This window comes from Gossypium hirsutum, chromosome A04, assembly GCF_007990345.1.
Source record: "Gossypium hirsutum isolate 1008001.06 chromosome A04, Gossypium_hirsutum_v2.1, whole genome shotgun sequence".
Taxonomy (NCBI): domain Eukaryota; kingdom Viridiplantae; phylum Streptophyta; class Magnoliopsida; order Malvales; family Malvaceae; genus Gossypium; species Gossypium hirsutum.
The window spans coordinates 87902613-87908612 of NC_053427.1; positions in this window are offsets into that span (position 1 = coordinate 87902613).

The window sequence follows — 6000 nt, forward strand, 5'->3', positions numbered from 1 at the left end:
CTGAAATGTACCTAATCTGAATTGTTTTCCTTATTTTATTCAACAACATTAATTTATTTCGTTATCTAAGTGACAGCATCATGAAATGACCTATTGACGAAGGAAGCTGATGAGGTGAGACATGAACATGAAAACCCGGTCCAATCGAAGTGGGGACGCCAAAATTGAAATCTAGAATTCTCTGTTAATTTGAACCCGGTTCAATTTGGTGACCTAAATTAAAACCCACAAATCTTTTTTCTAGATAAGTGGTGAATTCACTTACAGTCGGTATAAAGATAATTGTGACAGTAAAATTAGATACTTAGTGATACTGTAATGTAAGACAAAAAGAAAATTAAATATACCGTACTGAAAATAAACACCCCTAAATGGCACAATAAATTTTAAGTGTTTAACATTGCAATTTCAACTAAAATATTCTTTTGATTTTTTTATAAAATTTTAATAAACATAATTTATTTTTCTTAGAATGTGATATATATATATATATAAATTATATGCATGCATGTGTGTCAAGCAACCAACACAATGATATACATGAACCTACAAGACCAAGAAAATCAGTGAATGTTAAACTGTTTTGGTCAAACAAATTGCTCACATATTGACTGTTGGCACCATTTTTTTGATTGAAAAACGGGGTCGACTTGGATTTTGACAAAAACGAATAAAACGGGAGTCGCCACCAATCCTTTTTTATAAGGTGTGATTGGATCACGTCGAAAAGTGGTGGTTTTTAATAAAAGGTTTGATTTTATTAAAACAACAAGTTTGGTCCACGAAATTCAGAAAAACGGGTTCGGGAGTCGGTTACGCACGAGGAAGGATTAGCACCCTCGATACGCCCAAAATTGGTACCTAGTTGATTATTTAATGTCTTAATGTCGAAGATTGAAAACTTTAAAGAAATTTAAAATACGATCCTTAAAAAAAACTCGAATGGCATGGGTTTAAATTCAATAGGATATTTGGCAATTTGATTAAACGAGAAATCGAAACCCAGTACCTTAGGGCACGTTCCTCGAATTTCCAAACGCAAAACATTGCCTTATTTTGAAATTTTTGAAAGGATATTTAGCTATTTGGTTGAATGAGAAAAATCTATACCCAGTACCTTAGGGCATGTTTTCTCGAATTTCCAAACACAAAATATTGCCTTATTTTGAAATTTTTAAAATGATATTTAGCCATTTGGTTGAACGAGAAAAATCGACACCCAGTACCTTAGGGCACGTTTTCTCGAATTTCCAAACGCTAAATATTGCCTCAATCGAAAATGTTTTCCCCCTTTTTTTGAAATATGGCATTTATATGCATAATAGAATTATAAATATGATATTGAGCACAAAATAATATGCGTAAAGAATGAAATAAATAAATAAATAATCAATCATCGATATACAAGTAAATAAAAAAAACTAAAACATTTTAAAGAATAAACATATGAATAAATAAATAAATGAACATTGAAATTAACAAATAATAACAAAAAGATTGATCCAAATTATAAAATATATATAAAATATTCATGCGCATATAAGGAAAACATTTCTATATATGTATAATTATAAAAAATATGAAAACATATATATGTATAAGTATGATTTAAAGCTATTAAATATAAAAGCTTGTATAGGTATATACATATATGTATGTATGCGTGTATAAAAAGGATAAAAGAAGATATATTAGTATATATGTATTCGTAAGAGAAATATATACGGACCTATATGTATATATATATAAATTATAAAGTATAAAACATATATATAAATAGGTACAAGTGTATAAATTAAAAAAGTGTATATAATAAAAATAGTAATAAAAGATAACAAATATAATAATAATAGTTAGTTTAATAATAAGAGTCTTAAAAAAAAAAATTAAATTAACCAATAAACAAAATATAGGATGAAATCGAGAGCAAAATGAAATTACAGGGTAAAACTACAATAAAACAAACAAGAAAGACCAAAATGGAAATGCGCGCAAATATCAGGGACCAATAGAGTAATAAAACCCTTATAAGGACACGTGTATATTGCTCAGTGCGCCAAAGGGTTGGGGACAAAATCGAAAGACAGGCGAAAGTTCAGGGCCGAATTAAAAAAGACAATAATATTGAACAAAAGGAATTAATTTAAAATCAAATAAATACAGAAGGACCAAAGTTGCAAATAGACCCTCAGGTATGGAAACACGCGGACCTTCCTCGGGTCGGGTCGGGTCGACCTGATCCATGCCAAAACGACGTCGTTTTTTTACTATTGCTGCTAGCCAAAACGACGCCGTACCAGAAGGCTATATAAGCCTAAAAATCTTAAAAAAAATCATTTTTCTTCTTTCTTAAAAAAAACAGAGAATCTCTCTATTCTTCTCCTCTCCTCCGGCCAAGGGGTCAGTTGTGGACCACCGTGCCGGTCGCCGATTATCGGCGCCGGCGCCGCCGTGAGCGGCGGTCGGAAGTCGAAAAGTCAGTCTTTTAAAACCCCATTTCGAAAACCTTTCAAAAATCAAGTCCTTAAAGCCCTAAGGCCGAGAGAGGGAATCTCAAAAATGAAACGCCTTCCTCGTCCGTTCTCAACGACTCGGACTCCGGCGACGCTACAACCGCGACGATTCAGGTAAGTTTCGTTTATTAACCTTTAGACTTATATTAACCGTAAAAGAAAAGAAAAGCAAAATCGAATGGAATCGAAGAGGAAAAAAGACTAAAAATATCACCTTTCAACTGATTTTTTTTATTTCTTCGATCTTTTTCTTAAAAAAAATCAGAACCCCCTTACATGTATCTTAGTTTCGGCTTTTATAGCCGATTTACATGAAATTCCTAGTCTATGCCTATGCCTGTCTTGCTTGCCTTGATTTGTTTACAGGGATCAACGCACGTGGATGGAGGTGACGGTGGCAGTTGGCGGTGGTTGCTGGCAGAGCAGGTGAGCAGAAGACCAAAGGTCAGAAGACCCTAGGAGCGGCGCCTAGGGCTCCTCTGTTTTCTGCTAGGTTTTTTTTTGTTTTGGGTTTTGGGCTGAGGGTAGGCTATTGGGTTATTGGGCTAGTGGTTCTGAGCTTGTTGTTTTGGACTTTATGGACTGTAATTTGGACTTTTATTTTGTGTTTAATTGGGCCTCGGGCAAAATGGCCTGTAACATTGACCAAACATGCATGTGTCAATAATGTTGAAATTGTACAAAAATTAGAGATCCTGCTACTATTTAACAGCTTACTAATGCTTTTTATTTAGGTTAAATTTTGTTATTAGTCCCTGTACTTTAAGAAAGTTGTGGATTTAATCTTTGTACTTTAATTTAGCCTTTTATAGTCCTAGTGCTTTTCAAAATTTCAAAATTTAACCCTCACCAAATGATAATTGTTAAATTCATTAAGTACTAGTATTTCCAAAATTTGATATGAGAAACATATTATCATATGTGTAATACCATATCAGCTTGTTATTTCCCTATATTACTCACTACAAATCCAATCAATGGATTAACGGTTGTCATTTTTATCAAAAATAAATTTTCAAAAATTTGAAAAGTATAATCGTACACATATTATTTACAATTGTACGAATAGTACATGATTAGCACTTGAATTTAACCAAACAAATTTAATTGTTATTGTTTGGGTTCAAAACTAAAATTTCAAAATTCGAAAAGTACAAGAACTAAAATTGACCAATTCAAATAATATAAGAACTAAAATTGATCAAATTAACTTATAAATATTAAATCCACAACTTTTAAAAAGTATAAGGATTGATAACACAGTTTAACCATTACTTATAAAATATTGATTTGATTTTGATGGAGGAAGACTTTTGCTGGCATCTCATAATTGGATTTTCCCTATTCATCGTTGTGCCCTCAAATATGAGTTATAACGAGGGAACATAACGTTGGTTGCTCTCCCAAATTAATTAATATCCTAAAACAATTCACGAGATCTTGGATTATATTTGGAGGCTAATAAATTAAAAATAAAATTGGATTCTTGTAGTTAAAAGAATTATACATTTTTGTATTTTATTTCAATTATGTGGTAGTCAAATTTAAAATATTGCTTTATATTTACTTTTGGTATAAATTTCAATTATTCTTGTCAAAAGGCTTTGCTAGAAGTATATCTCGTAGAAGACACGCTTCGCCCATCACAACTGTACCTTATCAGGAAGTTACATTTAACGATGTGCAATTGAAATACCTCATTAATTTTATGACACGTGGGTTTCGCTCAGTCATATCATAATTCATTCGAGGTGACATTTAAGGATATGACCCTCTATAACCTTCAACAACACATGTCTAAGGGATACTATGACTAATTGAGCCTACAAGCTAAGGGACAACTAGCTAAATGAAGGCCATAAACATGGCCCATACAAGAACAATTGGAGATTAGTGTAGGGGACACGTAGAACTAACCCATTTTGTAGCTTCTCTTCGGCTCTCTCTTTCTTCTTTTTCGATCTCCCCTACCTCCTGAAAGACTAAAGAAAGCCTTAATAAATGAATTGTGATTTTTTAGGCATGTCGAGTCAAGTCATATGGAACGGCTTACTCCAATGAACCTGTCGCCCTAAAAATAGCTTCAAAATATATTTTACCTAACTTTAAATTACCAAAGAATACTGTTAGGGTTGCGACCCAAATTATTATTAAAATAAAATATAAATGGCAAGATAAGGGGATCTACGAGGACAACGGCTGCAGCCCATCTTGGGTCCCCAATAAGCAAGATACTGGACTGGGGGTCGCAACCGGGGATGCAGTGGCCGAAGGTCCTTGCGATACGGTACAGGCTACATAAGAAGAATCCGTATAGAAGTTTACTTCCTCTGTTTGATATTGATTTGAATAAGGTGTTTCAACCTTACTACATTACTTCTATTAGATGTTGATTTGAATAAGGTTTTCTAAACCTATAAATAGACGCAATCTATACTCCTTGTAATTATTAAAATTCGATATAGTAAATTTTCTTCTCCTTTGCTCCTGATTTTTTTCCCGAAAAGTTTTCTACGTAAAATCTGTGTGTTCTATTTTTTTTTACGATACATTATCATTATCGACATTCTATTTTTTACAAATACATATGATGGTACTAAAGACCGTCAAGACCATCTCATGCAACACATTGATTTACATGGATATTTTGGGTGTTATTGAAAATCTCAAACATCAATCAGTTTTTATGAATATTAAATAACATGTGAGGTCTTGGTATTTAGTTTTACCTCACTATCCGTCCATTATTTTTGATTAATTACCTTATTTATGAGTCGTTATCTCACAAATAAGGCAATACTAAAAAAAACCCTATTATATGCTTTCTATCAATAAACAACAAGGTGAATAACTCCATGAGTACATTTGTTGCTCCAATGTTGCTACTATGAAAACCAAGAATGTGACATAAGATTGAGATATCCTGTAATTCATGTAGGGTAAATCATGAGCATCTAAAGTATGCACTTATAGATGACAAACTGGAGAAAATGTTTGCTTTGTATGAAAAAGCTCATAAATATGTTAAAATGAAAGAAATGAAGGTATCTAGTGAGGAATCTTCTTTATCATGTTATGATACTGCGAAACACTATTTTGAAAGATTGTGAAGGGGACAACCCCCACTATTAGATTAATAAAGATGAATTATGGTTTAGGAGTGCACATAGGGGCAACACATTGGTAGCTTCTCAAATTTGCCTCAATGATATAGACAAGACAAGACAAGCTATACCAATAATTGGAAAGGTAAACTAAAAGAGAACCATGCAATAGATTTGAAACCTACACTCTTTCAAATGCCTTACTAGGGTTTTCTATACCTTCTTGTGGTACTTGCCTCAGTGGTGTGAAGGGGTTTACGCAGAGTGGTACTAGAAGAGGATTCTTTATGCCATTGTATGCGTTTGAAGTAAGGCTTCATTAGACTCTACACTTTTTTTGAAGTACTTAAATCATATGATGTTTTGTTGACCAACTAGAAGGA